This window comes from Drosophila willistoni, assembly GCF_018902025.1.
Source record: "Drosophila willistoni isolate 14030-0811.24 chromosome 2L unlocalized genomic scaffold, UCI_dwil_1.1 Seg168, whole genome shotgun sequence".
In the NCBI taxonomy this organism is placed as follows: Eukaryota; Metazoa; Arthropoda; class Insecta; order Diptera; family Drosophilidae; genus Drosophila; species Drosophila willistoni.
This window is the reverse complement of record NW_025814047.1, coordinates 14532346-14554899: the sequence shown is the minus strand read 5'-3', so window position 1 is coordinate 14554899 and position 22554 is coordinate 14532346. Positions and strand designations below refer to the sequence as shown.

Sequence of the window (22554 nt, the reverse complement as noted above, 5' to 3'; positions counted from 1 at the left end):
AAACTTATTTTAATGAAAGTGCAGTTCGACGCTTTTTGAAAAAATATCGTGAGACGGAGGAATTCGGTAGGACGAAAGGATCAGGCAGAAAAAATTGCACAAATGAACGGGAGAATCGCGTTATTAAAAGAACGAGCCTCTAGAATCGCTTCGAAAATGCAGTAGAAATTGCATCTGTAGTGCAGCAACGATTTGCGCAAGAAATTTCGGCTCGGACTATTCAACGTCGGCTCAAGGAGATGGGTTTAATAGCAAGGATACCAGGCAAAAAACCTCTTCTTAACCGGATAATGAAGACAGCTCGCTTAAACTGGGCGAAAAATAAACAAAATTGGGGAGAATTTGAATGGTCACGGATCATATTTTTTGATGAGTCCAAATTTAATCTTATTAGACCCGATGGCTGCTTGAAAGTTTGGCGCAGAAACGGAGAGCGATATTCGGAAAACTGCTGTGTTGCCACTGTGAAACATTTACCTTATGTTATGATATGGGGATGCATTTCCAAATATAAAACGGAATCACTTATTATGCTTCAAGGGATGGTGAATGCACAAAAGTAGAAAGAAATCTACCAACCAAATCAACCAAATCTACAAACCAAAGCACCAACATTATCGCCATGTAAGGTTATACAATCAAGCTTAAAATACAATTTCATCTCATTTATCATCTCATTTACGAACTCGTCGTCTTAACGATCGTGATTTCCGTATATTCTTAGTTGATTTTAACTTGCCTAATATTTCTTGGCTGGTTGATGATAATCTCTCTTTCTTAATTTCTTCATCTCAACATGTTTTTCTTGATAGCCTACTTGAATGTCCGTTATATCAGTTGAATTTTTTCCTTAACACTTCTAAAAGAATCCTTGACATTTTTTTTGTCTCGGATCGCACTGTTAGTTCTGTATCTTAAACACAGCCCCTTGTGATCCTCAAGATCCATATCACCCTACCATTGAAGTTAATTTTTCTTACAATTCCGTTACTAATTCATTTAATAACATCTCAGTTTCTCGTCGTAGATGTTTTCGTAAAACAAATTTCAATCTTCTTAACAACCTTATTTCCTCTTTTGATTGGTCATTTCTGTATGAGTGCTCTGATATAGATTGTGCAGTGATTTTTTTTACTCTGCTCTTAATTCTCTAATTGATAAATGCGTTCCTTATGTAAATGTCTCTACCGTCTCCACTGCGCCGGTCTGGTTCACACGTAGGCTTGTAATTTCCGCAACATTAAAACAAGATATTTTAAAAGGTTAACAAATACTGGTTCGCGACTTGACTATACAAATTATTTTGTAGCGAAATCTCAATTTTGTCTCTTAAATACTCAATGCTACAATAATTATATCGTGCGCTGTAAGGTTGAATTTTATAAGAACCCCAAAAATTTTACAACTTTGTTAATTTTAAACGACGCTCTAATGTACTACCTTCCACCTTCAGACTTAATGACCAGTCCAGTATTGCAGATCTGTTTGCTAAATTCTTTCAGTCGACTTATTCTACTACTGCTTCGGATCCCACATCATATTTCATCTCAATCCCACATTTAAATTGTATGTTTTTTCCTAGTATTACTAAAAACTGTAATTTCTCTAGCTTATCATCTATGAAGTCTTCCTTCGTTCCCGGTCCTGATAATATACCTAGTTGCATCCTTAAAATGTGTTCGAATTTCCTATCTAAGCCTTTATCTCGGTTTTTCTTTATATCGAGTTAGACTTGTAGCTTTCCTGATATTTGGAAGGAGTCTTTTATTATTACGCTTTTTAAAAAGGGTAGCAAATGCTACCACTGCTTCCGTAAAAATTTCAAACTGATGTTATTTATACTGACTTTAGTAAGGCTTTCGGTACGGTTGATCATTCTATGCTTCTCGCGAAACTTAACATCATGGGTTTTTTCCCGAAACTATTGGGTTGGTTAAAGTCGTATCTTATTGGCAGAACCCAAAAGGTGTCTTTTCGTTCCTCGATATCTAAAACTGTTCGAGTTACGTCAGGTGTACCAAGGCAGTCACTGGGCTCATTGTTATTTACATTGTTTATAAATGATTTGCCTTTGGCCTTGGCTCATTCACGCGTGTTCATGTTTGCGGATGACGTCAAGATTTGATATTCCTATAATGATCCTTCTTTCCAACAGTACTTGCAATCAGATCTCGATGCGTTCTGTGATTGGTGCCACGTTAATAAATTACACCTTAATGCCTCTAAGTGTTCTTTTATGACTTTCAGTAGTTTGTCTCCGTTCCTACCTCATTACTCTATTAAGTCTGTTCTGTTAGATTGTGTACCATCATTCAAAGACTTAGGCGTTATTTTTGACCCAAAACTTTTATCTAATTTTCATTTATCTTCTATTGATGACAGAGCATGCAGTCTTCGTGGGTCATGAAACGTTGCGCCAAAGAATTTGATGACCCCTAAGTAAGAAAGTTTTTATACACTTCGTTAGTTCGCCCTATTCTAGAATATTGCTCGCCAGTGTGGAACCCGCAATATGATGGTAAACATTGTAGTACAGAAGCAGTTCCTTAAGGTCGCGTTTCGCGGTCTTAATTGGGACCCGAGTCTTCGCCTACCTTCTTATTCTAAAAGACTTCTTCTTATTATTTTTCCTTTACTTTACAACCGTATTCTCGTTTTTGGCATTCTCTTTCTCCATAAACTAGTCAACGGCGAAGTCATTTTTACTAATTTACTATATACGCTATATTTTTGTGTTCCCTCAGGTCGGAACAGAAACTTTTTTCCTATTCACCTTAGTAGATGTCTGACTAACTACTCTCTTCACGAACCTTTTCGTGTTCTTTGTCAATCTTTTAACAACCTTTCTCACCTTATTTCTCCTCATCTTTCTGTCACTTCTCTTCTGGACTTGGATTGGCTGCAACTCATCCCTGACCACATTGGCTGTGAATCGGGGCATAGCTGGCACCTTCTTCAATTAATTATTATCTGTCTTTAGCTTAAGCTTAGTTGACGTAAATAAATAAATAAATAATATCAGTTTTCTAATATAAATAGCCTCTTTTGCAGCATCGGAGAGCGCCATATATTTTGCTTCGGTACTGCTTAGAGCCACCGATTTTTGCTTCCTTGATGTCCATATGATTACTGAGCCGCCCCACATGAATGCGTATCCAGTGTAGGACTTTCTATCAATTAAGTCACCTGCCCATTCTGCGTCTGCATAGCCTTTGATTGCAGCGTGCACGTTATTGCCATATCTGCCGTCTCGTTCAGAGTCAGATGTGGATCTGTATTTCTCTGTGATAATTTGCACACCGAGCGCAAAATGTCTGGTCTTAAGCATAGCGCAATATACATCAAAGAGCCTATACGGATTGATACTCCGTTTCATATATTCGTTTGCACCACTTCTTGTCGCACTTAACCAGGAAATTAGCTTCTGACGGGGTGGATACCGTGCGGCAAATCTCCATGCCCAGTTCCTTTATTAGGCTCATTAAATGCATTCTTTGGCTTAGAAGATTACTATTTGTCACCATCACGTTGGATTTCGAGACCCAAAAAGTGTGTAACCAGTCCTTTGTCGACAACCTGAAATTCAGAAGAGATAGCCTGTTTAGTAGCTAACATCTTACCTTTGTCTGAAGACGCAAGCAGCATGTCATCAACATATACGGCGATTTCGTCAATCGTCTTATCCGGTGAACATCTTGTGTACAGACATGGCTCACTTCCACTTGCCTAATATCCCAACTTTCTCAGAACAGCATCGAACGTTGTGTTCCAAACTCGACCAGCTTGTTTTAGACCGTAAAACGACTTTTTCAGCTTCAGCACACCGCCAGATTTGTCATCGTAAAACTCCGGTTGCTGCATATAGACCTCCTCTCCAAGATCTCCATTCAGGTATGCCATCGGTAAATCAATTTGATAAACGTATAGTTCATATTCCGCTGCCATTGCAAGGAGGATCCGTACTGTAGCCTAGCGCACCACCGGTAAATAAGTCTCTTTATAATCTATTCCATATTTCTGGCTGCGCCCTTTCGCCAAGAGCCTTGCCTTGTATCGTTCGATATCTCCAGTTGCATTCTCTTTCAGGGTAAATATCCATTTGCATCCAATGGGTTTCACACCAGCTGGTAGTTTAACTTGTTCCCATGTATTGTTTCTCAGTAAGGCTTCATATTCATCTTGCATTGCTGTCTTCCATTTCTCAGCTTGTTGACCCGTTAGTGCTTGTTGCACTGTTTCTGGTACTTCTACGTTAGTTGCCAACATTACATTCAGAACATTATATTGTTTGGTTGGTCGTTCCTCTTGCCATTTCCACGAGTGTTCGGTTGCAGCGTTCTGCTAATCCATTTTGCTGTGGAGTGTTTGGGTCTGTGAGCTATCTCTTTATGCCATTGGACTTCAGATAATCTTTATTGACCGTTCCATTATCACTCCTTATGAATTTCATTTTCCGGCCTGTCTGACGTGTAACGTATTCTTTAATTATTTTGGCCACCTCTGAGTTATACTTCATGGGATAGACATGAATTTATCGACTCACATCATCGATCATTGTCATAAAATATTTGGCCCCACCATTTGATTCCTTATTCATAGGCCCACATACATCACTATGAATAAATTGCAGCAACTTCGTAGCTCTAGTTTCCGATTTTTCAATTTACACATGACACTTGTTTTTCATGCAATCTATGCAGTCTAGATTTTCTGCAGTAATGCTTGATGTCAAACCTCGAAACATTTCTCTGTTCTGCAGCTCACGTAAACTTTGCACATTTAAATGAACATATCGCATATGTCATTTTAGTTAGTTTTAGTTTCATACAGAAACAATCCACAGACCGTTTTGTCCGTTAATATTGCTGCCCTTATCATCATTAACTTTGGCAGTTCCCGAATTGAAAAGTACGGTGCATCTATTTGAAACCGCTTTTCCCACTGATATAAAATTGTATTGCAAGCCTGATACAAATAAAACGTCTCTGAGCGTTATTGCGTACCCAAGTTTGCTGTGCACAATCACTGTTCCTCTGACTTGTGACGTCATAGAATAATTTCCTGCCAACTCAATAATTTCATTATTTTGTTCAAGTTAATAAAATAACTCACGGTGCGCACACATGTGTGATGTGGTGCCACTATCGATAACCCAATCATCGATATCCATCCGATTGTTAATGGCAACGCCAGCAAAAGATAGAAGTTATAGCGCCTTCAATATTGCTCCTTTACGCGCACGTAGCGCGTTAATGAAACTTTCAACGTGATTATCTCGGAATTATGTTTTTTAAAAAGTGTCGTTGCGGTGACCACAATAACTTAAAAAGTTGTTAACGGATTTCAAAAAATTTTTTTTTTCATTTATTCGTGATTGAGTTGGTGTGTACTTGACCGAAGCGGTTTTTTAAATTATTTTACACACAACAACAACAAGGGTTGCCACATGTACAGCGCTGACAGATACAGCAAAAAATTGCCATATCAACATTGTGTGATTTCAGAGAAATTGTTTTTCCTAATTGGATAAAATTGAATTAGGAAATTGAACTGATTGATTAATCGAAAAAAAATTTAAATTAATGAATGCATTGATATTTTGATGAATCTCTGAGCAAAAAACGCACCAATTTGCAAAACGGACGAGTGCCGCTATTTTTGTCGCTGGGTGTAGATTTTATTAAACTTTTAGGTGTAACGTTCAACAATAAACACAGGTGGAACACCTACATTGACGCTCTCTGCGTTTCTCTATCTAAAAACCTAGATATTATTATATGTCTTTCAGCACCTTAATTCGGATGTAGTACACTTACATTAATATCTATCTTTAAATCTCTTCTAGTGTCCAAAATAGACGTTGCCTTGCCAATATATGGAACGGCAGCACCAAGCCATTTAAAAAAAAATGAAAACAATCCTAAACTCGAAAGTGGGGAACAAACATTTGGTCTTGGACAGAGTCCTTTTTATCAAACAATTCCATTGACATCAGCCTAAGACCTCCAAAGAAACTGAAACAAAAAGCCCCCTAGATTTAGCAAAAGCACAACGTCTCCAGATGTTTAAAGACAGCAGTTCCTTCAATTCAAATCAGAGCAGAACAATAAAACAATTGTATACACAGATGGTTCGCAAATAAATGAATCGACTGGTTATGCTATATCTACTGATACTGATGTCCGTCTTAAAAATTGGTCTTCTTCCCACATACTCAACTGTGTTTCCTTCCGAATTAATAGCCATACACGAAGCTGTATTACTCTTAAAAGCAGGAAAAGGAAAATTCGTTATTTGTTCAGACTCCCTCTCCTTCCACAATGCTATAAAAACCAGAGGACCGGGGCTAACTTTGTAACTTTTTTTTGGTAACTCTTTCCTTACCTATAGCCATCAAAGTGGAAAAACGTTTTATCTAAAAACGCTAATGTTTGCGAAAGAACTGCCTACAATCTTAGCATAGGAAAAAACGAAGATATTGATCAAAGTCACTGTTTTCCACCGATCGTTCCTATAGGAGCTATATGATATACATAGTAACCCGATATTTATCAAATTCGGCACAGTCATTAACAGATATATTAAACTAACAAATGCTTAATTTGAAAGCAATCGCGTTAAAAGTAACAAAGTTATTGACAAAATTCACTGTTTTCGACCTTCTGACCAAAATCCATATATTTTATATATCTGGTCTTTCCAGATAGCAAAAAAAAGATATTGTTTTTGTTCAGTTGAAAGACGGGACTTTATTCAATGAATGAATACTTAAAACTAAAGTACAAAGATGTCTTAGAGTAATATTTATAGGCTAAACTTGTGAGCCCTTTAGTGGCGTGATCGATATTGGTGTGATTCGATTGGCCCGAATTTTAATGCTGAATTAGCGTTCTCACGCTTTTGACTTTTAGGGGGACAATTATTATTGCAAGTGTTCAATTAAACGGATTTGCTTGGCCCGAATTTTAATGCTTAATTAGCGTTCTCACGCTTTTGACTTTTAGGGGGACAATTGTTATTGCAAGTGTCCAATTGTTTATTATAAAAAAAGATGTTTACTTTAAAGTTTGATTTTAGGGGGCGAAAAGTTTATAAGGTTTTGTGTATTGAAGTTGGATATATGACTCCCCCATCCTAAAAAAAATAGCCTGTCCTCAGGCGGATACATTGGAATATAGCGAGGGGTTTTTCTCAGCTGTAAGTATTGGAGTATCAATTTTGTTTATAATTTGGGACTTGATTTTTTCAACAATTGGGGTTTAGATTATTTCTCTTGTAGCATTGCCTTAAACTTTTAGATTAAGTATGTAATTAAACTTATTATAGTAAGTATAAAAGTGGTTAATGTAATAGTTTGAAATGCAGTATAATATTTCGTATATTTCGTTTAGTTTTAAGGCACAATCGTAAATTTTTATGTTATTGCCTTCTATAATTAATTCGTTGTTTACGCATTTTGATTAAGTTTAGTTTTTGGTAAATTCCATGTTATAATTATGTTTGGTTCAATGTAATTAGTTCGAAAATTTTTATATGGCTTAGTGTATTTACAAGTAGTTGGGATTTGATTTAAAATGCCTATTATACATTCGTTAGTTTCTATTTGTTTTGTATTTTTATTAAACAAAGTGTTGTTGTTAAAATAGTGTTTATCGTATGAATTTTCTGTCAAAATATTTTTATTCTCGTCTGGGTAAGGAAGTATCTCAAAGATAGGGGTTTTTATTATTTCTTGAGGAATGTTTGAAATGATTAAAATCTCGTTTGAATTTGGTTTAAGCCAGGTGGATGTTTTTGTATTCAATAGTTTTTCCGAATTAACATGATTTAAGTGATTATGTTTGAAAAGTTTTGGGTGGAAAATTTCTAGTCTAGTCAGCTGCATGCCCATTTCTATGTCTTCAATGTATTATGTGAAGTCTTCAAAATTAAAGATTAGAACTTCTAATTTTACTGATTTTTCCTTTTCTTCCTTGAGGTTGTTTAGTACCTCTAAACATTTATTAATAGTGTCTATTAGAGGTAATACATTAATGTATTCATTTCCAATAACATAGTACTGTACAGTAGTTAAGTGTTCTTAAAAATACTGTACTCATTCTCTGCTGTACAGTATTTTCGAGTAGCTATAACCGAAAAAAAATTTTCGATACGCTATTTGTAGTTGTAGCAATAGCACAAGCATTAAAAGCGAAATGAGAGCGGAGCAAACAAAATAAATTTTTGTGCTACTGCTACGGAGCATTTCCTTTTCTGTTGCTCTCGTAGCAATTTCGTAGTCGCTCTCGTAGCAACTTCGTAGTCGCTCTCATGGTAGATCTGTACTAGAGGTGGGCATGGGCCGAAATGTTACATCCAACCCAACCCAGCCCATGGGCTAAAAATTTCACCCGCACCCGAAAGCTAAAAAAAATTTGAACATTCAGAGGAAACTGTAATTCCACAAACTAGGAGCACAACAGTGGCATCACTCCAGACTTGATCCTTGGACTTTCACCTTGCGAAATACATTAATGCCTATCGCCAAGCAACTGTGAATGTAGGCGCCAAATCCAAGAATCACAAGCATTGGCTGACTCATGTTACCCAGCGATCGTGGCCACTGCTAATATTGCAGATGCATCCGCTATACCCTCTTGTCCATCTTAACTTGCATGTTGGATTTATCTCTGTTGTGCTACCAGTTTGTGGCATTACAGTTTCCTCTGAATGTCAAAATTTTTGAAAAGCTGAAATGCTGGGGGAAACTAAAACGCACCCTCTTGCTCATGATAATTTTTAGCGCTCTCTTTGTGCCGGGCCCCGTTGAACACTACTGGAACAGTTAATATGTTTTGTCATTCATTTGTACAGATGAGTATAATATTTTGAACAACGAAGACGGCTGCCAAAGAAAATGACGCAATAAATGCGAACGTAAGCGTAAGTTTTTGCTAAAATAAAATTATATATAATTTATTAATGTTAAATTACAAAGAAATTAATAATTACAAAGAAATTAATTAATAAATAATTGTGTTCGCATATGACATTCTGATTTTTTATTTATTTTCTTTATTTTTATATATTTTTTTTAAGCAAATAATCTTAACTGACTGTACATTAAGTGAACTGTACACTGTAGTGTACAGTAAAAGTGCTGTACAGCAATTTTAGTGTACTCATTAACTGCTGTACAACATGAAAGTGAGTGAGAAGTCTAGAAGTCAATCAAAAAAATGTGTACAGTATACACTTGCACCCATTTAAAATTGTACAGAAAAAAGATGTACACTTTTTTAGAATGATTGATTCAATTGCCCTTTTGGATGCATTCATGCAGATGTCTAGTGTCTATTACGTAATTTAGTTCGTTTGCTTGTACGCTATTGCTTTCAAGATTATTTATTTTTTCTTCTAATTCGTCTTTATCGTCCTGATCAAAAGTACCAAAAAGATATTTGTATATTGAACCAATTCCGTTAATTAGTCCTCGTTTGTTACGTTTTACAATTTGTATTCCATTAATTTCACTACTTAGTTTTTCTATTAGGTATTGAATATGGATTATGTGTTGAAATTCCTGTGCTTGTTGCATTAAATTGTTATATGGAATGTCTATTAGCGTTAAATTTACTTTTAAATAAGGATATTCAAAGTTTGTCGGTAAGTCCATGGTTCCTGTTTTAAATTTTAAGTAACCGTTCGGTGCTTTTACTGGGTTTATGTCAATGAATTGACTGCATGTTGATTTTAATGTTAAGAATATCATGATGCACAAAAAAGTCATCTTGAGTTGTTGACCTATAATTAATTAATCTTCGTATTTGCTTTTATTAACTTTATTTTCCTTTTTGAATTTTGATTTGTAGTGTGTGACCTTTTGTCCTCTATTTCTTTCTTCAAAATGTTTCTCATCTAACTGATTTATTTCTCCTGTCTTTTTGAATGGATTTGTTGTTTTTGACTTTATTAATGGTGCTTGTTTAAATCTAGTATCGATTTCGAAGTCGTGTCTATCTTTATTTAAATTGTTTATTTTATGTATTTTATTCGTTTGGGTATTATAGTCGGGTGATGGTTGTAGATGTAGAGAATTTTTTCAAATTTGAATAATTTATCTTCGATGTTATTTTTACTATTAATAATTTTGAGTTTTTCATTTACTGTTTTATGGAATCTTTCTACGTCTGAAATGCCGTTTTTACTTGTTGTGATTGTAGCCAATTTTTTAATGCTATACACAGAAATGCTGAGTCTTTGTCTGATTTTATTTCTATTGGTTTGCCCATTTCAGTAAATACTTTCATAATTGCTCTCTTGGCTTCTAACCAATCTCTAGACTTTACTTCTACACGTGTTGCAAATTTGTTTTATGTTTGATTTAGAAAATGTCAATGCATGAAGGGAATTGTAAATTGTGGATCATGTAAAAGTCCATGACGTATTTTTCTCTGATATTAAAAGTTTCTGGTGTGATTTCAAAAGTTAGTTTTGTATTTCTATTTTCTGTCTTTGCGATATTGCGTACTGAGCATTCGTTAATAATGTTTGGAATTAGGTTTTGAAAATCGGGGAAATAATATTTTTCTTTAAACAAATTAATCGTTTTTTCGATTCCTGGATGTAATAATTCTTTATGTTGTTTTAGGATTATTTCTTTGCATTGTGCAAACGTTTGAAGGTCCTCTAACTTAATGCTTGATTTCGAGGTTTTTGTTTTTGCGTTCGATCGTATTATTTCAATAAAGGCTTGTTGAAATATGGGATAATCCTGTTCATTATGAAAGTATAGTACAGTTTTCTTTCCGCAAAGATATCTTTTGATTATATCCCTTGCGTAAGCATTGGTCATTTCTTTGTATGTTATTTTTATGTTTGATTTATAAAAATAGGTTGATGTTTCTGCTTTGTCTTCTGAACCTCTAATGAATTCTATTTGCCTGTTGAAATAATTAATTCGTTTTTCTACTATTGGAATGTAAAATCTTCATGAGCACTATGTATTGCAGCTACAATACATAGCTGCAGTCTGTTGATCCTAAAAAGTTTTCATCTGTTTTAATTCTGCTACGTGATTTTCTTTGCCGGGTAAATATTAAATTTTGTAATCAAACTCATTTAGTTTTATTCTCCATCGTTGAAGTTTCATATTTGGTTCTTTTAAATTGCTGAGCCATAGTAAAGGCTTATGGTCGCTTAGAATTTCGAACTTTCTTCCTAAAAGGTATGGTCTGAAATACTTTATTGCCCAAACAATTGCTAGTAATTCTTTTTCTATAGCTGAAAAATTGATCTCATGTTCGTTCAACGTTCTGCTTGCGTAAGAAATAGGTCTATGATCCTGTGAGATGAACGCACCTAAAGCTATATTGCTAGCATCTATGGTTAGAAAAAATGTTTTTTTCAAATCGGGATATGCAAGTATGGGGTCGTTCATAAGAAGACATTTTAGATTTTCAAAGGATGAAATATAATGTGGGTCGTTGATATTAATTTTAGCACTTTCTTTAATGTCGAGTTGGAGTTTAAGATTAGCTTCTCTAAGTTTGTTAAATACCTTTCTGAGTGATAGTAAGTGTTCCTCCAATGAAGTGGAGTACATTATAATGTCATCCAGATAAACAAGACAATCCTTAAAAATAAGGTCTTCCAAAAGATGATTCATGCATCTTTGGAATGTTGCCGAGGCATTTTTAAGACCAAATGGCATACGTGTGTATTCGTAATGGCCATGTTTAGTTGAGAAAGCTGTTTTTGCAATAGATTCAGGATCCATTTGAATTTAATAAAATCCCTTAGCTAAATCAATGGTGGTAAAGTATTGGCATTTTCCCAGTTTGTCAAGAATTTCATCCATGACTGGAATTGGGAATTTGTCATCTATTGTGACTTCATTTAAATTTCGGTAGTCAATGACTAATCTGAATTTTTGTTTGTTGGAAGCATCTCCTTTTTTTGGAACGATCCAAATGGGTGAACAGTAGGGTGAGTTCAATTTTCGAATGATACCCTGTCCGATCATTTCATTTATTTGTTTGTTGATTTCTATATCAAACGTTTGGGGATATTTGTATGGACGTTTTTAAATTGGGTCCTCATGTTTTGTATAAATACAGTGCTTTATAGTACTCGTGAAAGTCAAATTATCACCTTCGCGGTACTGAATGTCACTGAATTCGTACAAGACTTTTTTAAGTTTTTGTGTTTCTTTGTTGTTTAAATGGTCGAGTCTATACTCATTGCTTTCTATTATTTCATTTCCAATCGCAAAATTTGTGTCTGGGTACCTCTCTGTAGGTGGGTCCAAACATTCTATGTTATTCTTCTTCTATTTCTTCAATATCTCTGAAATAAAATGTACAGTTTCCTAGTTTTGCGTATTCTTCTTCATAATTTATTTGGGATTTACATGCTTTTAGGAAAGTTCTGCCTATCAACATGTCGTATTTATGTGAAAATTTATGGATATAAAATTTTTGATCTGTTGGACAAAGCTAGCTGGGTGCAAAAAAAATGATTTCTTTTAATTCTACTGCTCCTTCAATCATGTGAATTTTGGAATCTCCTAAATGGGTTTTGAAACTAAAAAAGTTTTCGGACATTATATTTATTGAAGATCCTGAGTCGGCTACACATCTCAAAGGTTTATTTTTCATTATTATTCTGATGAAGGACTTGTCTCTATCTCTTCTTCCGATTGTTCCCAGGCATTCTAATGAAAATTTTCTGATGTGTCCATTTTGCTTATTCCACTATTATATTCTCTTTGTCTTTTTGTAAGCTGGTTTGCTACATTATTTTGGATAGTTATTCATTGGATTTTGAGCCCTGTCAATATTTAATTTTTGTTAAAATTCTCGGAAAAGTTGTTGGTTTTGTGTTGTATCGGATTGTTTTGTTTGAGACGGAGTTGTACTATTGGGTACAAAAGATTTTCCACTTTTTTGGTTTTGATTTTGGCTTTGATTTGATTATCTGATTTCTGTTATATCACTCGTATAACCCTTCTCTTTGAGCTACTTGTTTCAGCTTGGTAACTGTAGTTATATCATATCTAGCTAACGTCATAAATAATCTATCGGGTAATTTTTTGTTGATTACATCTTTTATAGTGTTATTTAAAGCATTTGTATAAAGAGTAGTGTTATTTGCATCGTTTTCAAGACCAAGCTTGTTTGTGATAATATAGGATTTATCTTCTAATTCTATGACAAACTTACGAAGGTTTCCTGTATAATTGGTGTTGTAGAGGCGTCGATGAAGTTCCTCACATGGGGTCTGCGTCTTCAATTCATTGATGAGGAATGTTCTTAGTTCCGGCGAGGTGTTGGCTTGTCCAATTTGCGAAAGTCGTTGTGCCTATCCAGTGAGCTGCATCTCGATTGCGCTGAACAATATGTTATGTTGCCTTATGTCATGGGTTGGATATAGGTGCATAATGAAATCTATCCTCGTTATGAATGATGTCAGATTCTCTGGTGCTCCATCATAGTTTGCCACCTGTCTTAACGAAGACAGTGCTTGATTGAGGTGGGCTTCGGTGAGTTCTACGGCCATTTTTGTTTTTAGTGTTGTTTTATTTTGTTCGCACACAAGTTGGCGTTTTGTTCCACAATTGGAGTTTTATGGTTGTAACACACACAGTTGATATTTCCGCACACAGTTGGTTGGTTTTTGTTCTACAATTGGAGTTTTATGGTTGTAACACACACAGTTGATATTTCCGCTTTCCCGTAAGTTCTTAATGTCGGATCGGAGTTTTATAGTGATTATTCACTAATTCTATGTAACGCACGGATAATAATTCTATGTGTCACACGGATAGAATAACAAGTTCACTTTTACCGATCCTACCGACTGCGCCAATTATATATCTGGTCTTTCCAGATAGGAAAAAAAAAGATATTGTTTTTGTTGAGTTGAAAGACGGGACTTTATTCAATGAATGAATACTTAAAACTAAAGTACAAAGATGTCTTAGAGTAATATTTATAGGCTAAACTTGTGAGCCCTTTAGTGGCGTGATCGACATTGGTATGATTTGATTGGCCCGAATTTTAATGCTGAATTAGCGTTCTCACGCTTTTGACTTTTAGGGGGACAATTGTTATTGCAAGTGATTAATTGTTTATGAATAAAACGGATTTGATTGGCCCGAACTTTAATGCTTAATTAGCGTTTTCACGCTTTTGAATTTTAGACGGACAATTGTTATTGCAAGTGTCCAATTGTTTATTATAAAAACGGATGTTTACTTTAAAGTTTGAGTTTAGGGGACAAAAAGTTTATTAGGCTTTGGGTATTGAAGTTGGATATATGACTATATACCCTTTTTCAGGGGTATACAAATATTATTGCCAAGGACTTCAAGGTATATAAACTTCGGCATAGCCGGAGTTAGCTTCTTTGATATTTTTTCCCCCCTTTTGAAAAATATTGTATAGTAGCGGAAAGATATCTTTATACTATATCTATGTACATATAATTTAGACGAAGGCCTCAGTAGCCATGGCTAGAAACTGTTGGCTTAAACTTTGTAAGCTTAAGTTAACTCTACAAATAAAATAAATAGTACATAGCTATACCCTGTTTACTAAAGTGACGACTTCTATATTTTATATATAAAATACAGTTTTTTATTTGCATCTAGATGACGCTTGCCCAAGCCACGTTTATTCACAAAAAACCAATTCTTCAACGAAAAGATTATACAATTTTTATTGTTTTATGTATGTATATTTTTCTACCCTTGCAGAGGGTCTTATAATATTTGTCAGATGTTTGTAACGCACAGAAGGAAACGTTTCCGATCAGCATTAGAAGCTAAGTCGGTGTAGTCATGTCCGTCTGTTCGTCCGTCGGTGCGTATTAATGCGCCAATTTAACAGATATTAGGAGGAAACTTGGTTTTAACCCAGTTCTAATAAGATCGGAATAATTTTTTGATGTTAATATTTTGTTTGTGTTGTCTCAGCTTCAGACAGCTTTTACAACGAATTTGAGCTTTATAAACTTAGTAGGGTTGTCGAATATTTTTAAAATATCGTATCGATAACTTTTGAAAAAATATCAATATGATATATAATCATTTTAAAATATCAATATTTTTGATATTTTTTTTCCCCAAAAATAAATTTAAATTTAAATAACAACAATTTATTTTCAAAATACTGACTTTTTCAACATTTTTTTTAAACATATTTAAACAAATGTTTAACTCCAGTATTTGGAGTTCAAAAATTTCAAAAAAACGCGTTCTGTGATATGTGTATCCGTCATATGACTTCGTGAGTCACAGACAACACATTTAATGGCAGAAGCAAGTCGCTCCGAAGGCACTGATCTATAAGGAGTTATAAGCTATCGTAAGGCGAGCTTCGAGAGTCCTGGCATAGCCGCCTTATGCGAACTCCAAAACATTATTGGGTTACTTTCCCACTAAGATTGGGGCAAGCTGAAATACATCTTTAGTTCCCCATTTCCCGAACCGTCTACGTTCGAAATTGACCTATTGTGGTCGTTTTCCAAGCCATCACCTTGGTCATCTGAATTTTCATCTAAAATATAAAAAATTAAAAAAAAAAAAAAAACGAGAGAATTAGTTATATTTTTGAACAGAACTTAAATATTTTTGTTCTTTTCTTTTAAAACATCTTTGGTCGCCTCTTGTACCCCGATTGGCGAGATATACATTTTTTTAAACCTTGGATCAAGGAATGAAGACTTTACTAACACTTTATTTAATTCAAGAGGCTTGCACCTTTTCTCCAATTGCTTGTGAAGAGAACCTTTGGTAAGAATACCGTCAACAGATTCTACTTTAGAAATCTGCATTTTGTTTAGCAAAAGTGAAATTAACGGGATCACCATGCTGAATGGGTTCAGAAGGCTACAGAAATCCTTGCAAGTATTTAATTCGTCAGTTGATAGCATTTCTGGCAAACTTTTTATTTTTTCCGATCTCTTTATTAAAATTATGGCCACTTTATTCGCAAGACCTAAAAAGGATACCAGCATTTCAGGACATGAATTCAATCGCGTATCAACGCTTTGTTGTAAGGTCTTAATGCAACCCTCTGGAATTTCCCCATCGGCCTGAGCTTTTTGCAGCTCGTCCATTATTGCAGGGCTGTGCTTGAAATGCATAACAATTTGTTTAAATTTTTCCAAAATATTACAAAATGATGCGATATCTTTCAGAGAATCGTCGACCACTAAGTGAAGAACACAAGACAAACACGATTAACAATTAAAGAGGTAACAAAAACACAGATATAATAATAAAAATATAAAAATTACCTGATCCATTTTAGCATTACCTAACATTCCTTATTTATAAAATGCGCAGCTATTGTAAGAAATGATCGGCTTGAGTTTGTTATAGTCACTGCTTCGAATGTGAATGCGACATCCTCCACTTTGCTTAAAACCTTTTTAACAGCAATCACTGATGTTCTGTATTTTTCTCCGATCAATGTCGTAATCTGGAAAAAATTATCATTATTTATGACTATTCTACATAGTAAAACAAACGACGCCTTGGACCGGCTTGGCATTTTAAATTTCGGCACACATTTTTTAAGAAGGATTGTTAGACCTTCTTTCTCCACGCACCGGACAGGCATGTTGTCTCTGTAAATCATAAAGACAATTGCTTTACAAATTTCATTTGCTTTTTCGCCACTGTCTAAAATTAAGATAAAGTTTATAAAATTCAGATTGCAATTTTTTTTTACCTAACTTTTTAAAGTTTCAGAATTTATGAATGATTCCTTAATTGTTTCGCTTTCGCAAGAGTTCGTCGAAACCTAATTAATTATTCAAACGACAAAAAATTCAGAATTATAAATTGCGAAACAATCTAAACCGGCAGCCCAGCATTACAAGCGTGTGTGTATATCGAGAAAACGGGCTCTACTATTACACACACGCACAAACAGAAAAGTGACGCCACTTTCAATGTGTACGTACTTACCTTTTTTTGCATACACTTTACAAAAGTGTCATAGTGCTTATTTTTCAGGTGCGACACCATATTTGTCGATTTTCTACTTGTTTTAATGGTTTTAAGGCACAAATTACATTTGGCTGTTCCATTTTTGAATTCTGAGTAATTTGTTTTCACCATTTTAACCTTCTCACTTGTGCGCTTGCTACACTCATTACAAGAGTGACCAACGCAAAAATATCTTAAAATTTCTTTAAAAGAATATCGAATATTCGATAATTGGCAAAAAAAATATCCCGATATAAATATATTTTTTATGCAAAAAATATCGATATCAGACCCAGAGGAAGAAAAACCTATTGCTTTCATGTCTAAAAAGTTGAGTCGTGCTCAACGCAATTATAGTGTTACTGAACGCGAATGTTTAGCTGTTATACTGGCTATCGAAAAATTTAGGTGTTATTTGGCATTACAAGAATTTGAAGTAGTTACTGATCACTCTAGTTTATTGTAGCTAATGCGTTAACATTATTGGGACGGAATTCATGCCTGGTTTTTGGGAGATTAGCTCGATGGATTTTTCGCTTGCAACAATTTAAGTTCAATATGTCGCATAGGAAAGGAAAATAACACTTGATTCCGGACGCGTTATCAAGATTGTCCAACCTTTCGATAGAGGCTATAGAAATGGGTTCGATTATAGATCTGGAATCTGAAGCATTTTTGGACGATAGTTATATGCTTCTGAATAAGAAAATCACTGAAAATCAAGACAAATTTCCAGATATCAAAATTGTAGACAAACATTTGTATATTCGAACCGAACAGGCCAGTATAGATTCTTATCAAGAGAAGCTTTCTTGGAAACTATGTGTACCGGATAAACTCAGAGTAAATGTTGTAAAACAAGCTTACGATAGCCATACCTCTTCACAATCAGGTATGCAGAAAACTATTGACAAGATACGTAGAACTCTTTATTGGCCTGGCATGGTAAAGGATGTGCGTGACCATATTCGTCAATGTGACACCTGTAACGAGTCCAAGGCACCAAATTATACGCTTAGACCACCTAAGATCAACATTTAACGAGTATATCTTGTTCATTGCGATCATCGTTGCATCAATCTTTAGGTTGCTCACCCTTTAAAGCTTGGTTCGGACTGGACATGGTTACTCATGGTTCAGATTATAAACTTTTAAAGTTGTTTCAAGAGCCCATAACACCGCTCACTCAGACTCACCAGTTAAACCTTTTGCGACAGGATATAAGAGAAAACATTAAGAACAGTATAATCTTCGCAGTAAGTCTGTCTCTTTTAAAGAAGGCTAAAAAGTTTTCCGCAGAAACTTCACGTTGAGCAAATTCTCTTAGAACTTTAATGCTAAATTAGCCCCTAAGTTCATAAAATGTCGAATTAAAAAGAAACTTGGAAACTGCTTTTATTTGCCCAACGTTGCATATTATCGGGTGGTGTATCTTGCGCTGGTTTAAGCTTTAAAATTTTTAATCTTAACGATTTTACGCGCCACATCTCCAATAGCGATCAATCGATAAATGAATAATATTGGTATATCGATCAATCGATACAAGAATAATATTGGGATAGCGATAAGTGATCTATCGTTAATGATGTGGCAACGCGCCTTGTTTTTTTTTTCCTAAGCTTGATTTCATTTTAATACTGAGGAGAAAAATTGTGGAAAAAAAAGCTGTGTCCCAAGAATTTGGTTATAAATTATAGCAGGTATGTAGGTTAATTACAAATTTTAAATTAGATATAATAGATTGAAAACCTCCCATTTTCTGGCCAATATTGCGTTGCATTCCGGAATTGGCATTCGGGCATTGAGAAGACATTGCCAACTAAACACCGGCAGCGCCACAACGTTTTTGTGTTGGGGCTTACGGTGCGGCCAAATTTTTATTCGTACGGCAAGGCTTTAAAGGCGAGTGGCCTTATCTAACCTTCCGCCGTTGCTGACCCAGACAAAGCTTGGCTTTTAGCCAAATTCTGGATACTGTTTGCTGCAACCAGAGTTAGCGCAATGCATGTGACCACCTCGAAAACTTCTACAATTTTTTAAAGCCTAAATCGTTAATAGCACAAAAATCGTTAAGTGAAAATAATTTTCCGTTCTGATCATATTTTGTTTCGAAGCCCTAATCAAGTTTAAAAAAAAAGAATGTAATTAATTGAAATATAAAATCAATTTAAAGTTCGTTAAGGTTATATTAAATAATTCAAGTCAAGAATAAAGATAAATAGTGTAATTGTAAAAGCAAAGTGAGAGAAACGGAGTTAATGGTGGTCATAAAGCGCAAAGGAGAAATGATCATATAAAACACCCTTCCGCAGTGCATCGATGGATGGCCTTTTAGCGACTATGGGGGAAGTGCCTAGTGTATTAAGCGGTATCAATTCAGCGACTCTCAACCAAGTTTTTTGCAAACTATGGAGTAATGGTAGTCAATTGATACTCTGATTTGTTGATGTAATTTCTGTTTCAGCGTTTTATGCTCAACCAAATAACAATCAAAAAGAAAAATGATTTCCGTAAATAAAGTTTAAATTGAAGTTAAATGAAAAGTACTGAGTAAATTTGTGCAGCTTGAAAATTTAAAATAACCCTTACAAATTTAATTTAAAAAGTAGAGATCCTAATAAAAATTAAATTTTATAATTAAAGGTAGAGATTTCAGCAATATAAATAAAGATGATAACAATTAATTCCGAGCGACGAAGGACAGGAGCGCAGTTTTTATACCCGGAAGCGATGTTTCGGAACCGATAACGTGCCAAAGTAGTGACTACACTACATAGTGTACGAAAAGATTTATGCAGTGGGAAGTAAAAGCGGTGTGAAATTACAGGTATTTCTAGATGGAACAGAAATGTTAATTTGGCTCAACACCTCGAAAGAGTCAATTTTTTTTGTTAACGTCAACTAACCAGCAGTCGACGAAAAAGCTTAAGCTAAAATACAGATAACAAATTAATTAAAGAAGGAAGCTTAGCTTTATACACAACCAAACATCCCTGACCCGGTGGAGGTGCTTTTATTTGCACAAGGTGTCAGCTATGCCTCGATTCACAGCCAATGTGGTCAGGGATGAGTTGCAAGGAATTCAAGTCCAGAACATATTCAGCGATTTCGTTGTAGATGATTAAAACGTATACTGCGAAGAGAAGTAACAGAAAAATGAGGAGAGATAAGGTGATTAAGGTTGTTAAAAGATTGACAAAGAACACGAAAAGGTTCGTGAAGAGAGTAGTTAGTCTAGATGTCTGACTAACTAAGGTGAATAGGAAAAAAGTTTCTGTTCCGACGTGAGGGAACACAAAAATATAGCGTATCTAGTAAATTAGTAGAAATGCCTTCACCGTTGACTAGTTTATGGAAAAAGAGTATGCAAAATACGAGCCTACGGTTGTAAAGTGAAGGATGATTAATAAGAAGAAGTCTTTTAGAATGAGAAGGTAGGCGAAGACTTGGGTCCCAATTAAGACCGCGTAAATCGAACTTAAGGAATTGCTTCTAATCCGATTCAATACTACGCTGGCGAACATCATATTGCGGGTTCCACACTGGCGAGCAATATTCTAGAGTAGTGCGAACTAACGAAGTGTATAAAACCTTTGTAATATAGGGGTCATCAAATTCTTTGGCCCAACGTTTTATGAAACCATGGAGACCGCATGCTCTATTGACAATTGAAGATATTTGAAAATTAAATGAAAGTTTTGGGTCAAACATAACGCCTAAGTCTTTGAATGATGGTACACAATCTAGCAGAACAGACTTAATAGATTAATGAGCTAGGTACGGAGACAAACGACTAAATGACATGAAAGAGCACTTTGAGGCATTAAGGTGTAATTTATTAACGTGGCACCAATCACAGAATGCATCGAGATCTGATTGCAAATACTGTTGGAAAGAAGAATCATTATAGAAATAACAAATCTTAACGTCATCCGCAAACATGAGCACGCGTGAATGAGCCAAGGCCAAGGGCAAATCATTTATAAACGGGGTAAATAACAGTGGCCCCAGGTGACTGCCTTACACCTGACGTAACTCGAACAGTTTTAGATATTGAGGAACAAAAAGACATCTTTTGGGTTCTACCAATAAGATACGATTTTAACCCAACCAAAAGTTTCGGGGAAAAACCCACAATGTTAAGTTTCGTAAGAAGCATAGAATGATCAACCGTATCGAAAGCCTTTCTACAGTCCGGTATAAATAACATCACGGAATCCATGGTGTACAAGGGTAGTCAATTCTAAAAGGTTGGTAAGCGACGAACGACCTTTCATGAAGCCATGGAAATAGTGGATCTGAATAGGTGTTGAGGGAATTACGTAATAAGTTTTTCAAACATCTTTGGTATTGCCGAAAGTTTGGCAATGCCACGGTAGTTTGAAATATCCGATTTGTTTTGAGATGTTATTAAATGAATTAGTAACGGAATTGTAAGAAAAATTAACTTCAATGGTAGGGTGATATGGATCTTGAGGATCACAAGGGGCTGTGTTTAAGATACAGAACTAACAGTGCCATCCGAGACAAAACAAATATCAAGGATTCTTTTAGAAGTGTTAAGTAAAGAATTCCACTGATATAACGGACATTCAAGTAGGCTATCAATAAAAACATGTTGAGATGAAGAAATTAAGAAAGAGAGATTACCATCAACCAGCCAAGAAATATTAGGCAAGTTAAAATCACCTAAAAATATACGGAAATCACGATCTTTAAGACGACTAAAAATAGTTTGCAAAGCATCGTTTCATATATTCCTCCAGCTTCTGATATCATGACCTACATGCGCCATGACGCGTACAATGCGAAGTACGTTCAAGTGGCCCATACGATACCAGGACATAGTCTGTTTCGCGCGAGCCCAAGAAGAGAGCTGTTCACCACCCGCCCGACAGACCGTGGGGCGGAGCCGTATATCGGAAGGCACGATCGCGTAGACAAATACAAATAAAGCGGACAAACAATTAAAATATGATTAACTACAGCTAATTACGAACTAAGTGTGCTAAATTAGAGGTTTTCACAAGAGAAAGAGAGGCTGCTTCTGTTCTGATTACGGGATACAGAATATTGTAATCAGAACATAGGACTCGAAAAAGTTCATGCAAAGAATAGTTATAACTACAGTGTTTTAAGAATAGAGGAATAAAATTTCTAGTAGCTCTACGGGGTACAGATAGGTTTAACTGGTTCAATAGCTCAGGAGAGTCTATTTCACCTATTAAAAGTTTATGAATAAAGATGGCACCAAGCATTACTCTAATTAAAGAAGGAAGATTGATTAAAAGAAGCCTACTGGAGTATGATGGCAAATTGACATTGTGATCCCAATTTAGACCGCGAAGAGCAAAAAGCAGAAATTGCTTTTGAACAGATTTAATTTTCAATTTTACTTTGGTGCGTCTCATATTGAGGTAACCATATGCAAGATCCGTACTCTAAGATAGGACGGATTAATGAAGTTTACAGAATTTTGTTTGTGTACGGATCGTAAAACTCTTTTGACCATCGTTTCACAAACCCAAGAACATTCATTGTTTTACTAACTGTAGCAGAAATCGATTGCGCTGGGC

The 22554-nt window shown here is 35.2% G+C and overlaps 1 long non-coding RNA gene across 5 annotated transcripts; it reads right to left on the bottom strand.

Annotated features, from left to right (window-relative positions):
- Positions 1-15208: 15208 nt before the first annotated feature.
- LOC124459873 lies at positions 15209-17147 on the bottom strand. 5 transcript variants are annotated; one of them, XR_006953854.1, is made up of 4 exons: positions 16958-17147; positions 16719-16790; positions 16282-16614; positions 15209-15539 (listed from the first exon to the last, which is right to left on the bottom strand). It is a non-coding gene; the product is annotated as an uncharacterized LOC124459873 (long non-coding RNA). The 5 variants fall into 5 exon arrangements; XR_006953856.1 differs by having other exon boundaries at positions 16282-16466; XR_006953855.1 differs by lacking the exon at positions 16719-16790.
- Positions 17148-22554: the final 5407 nt, after the last annotated feature.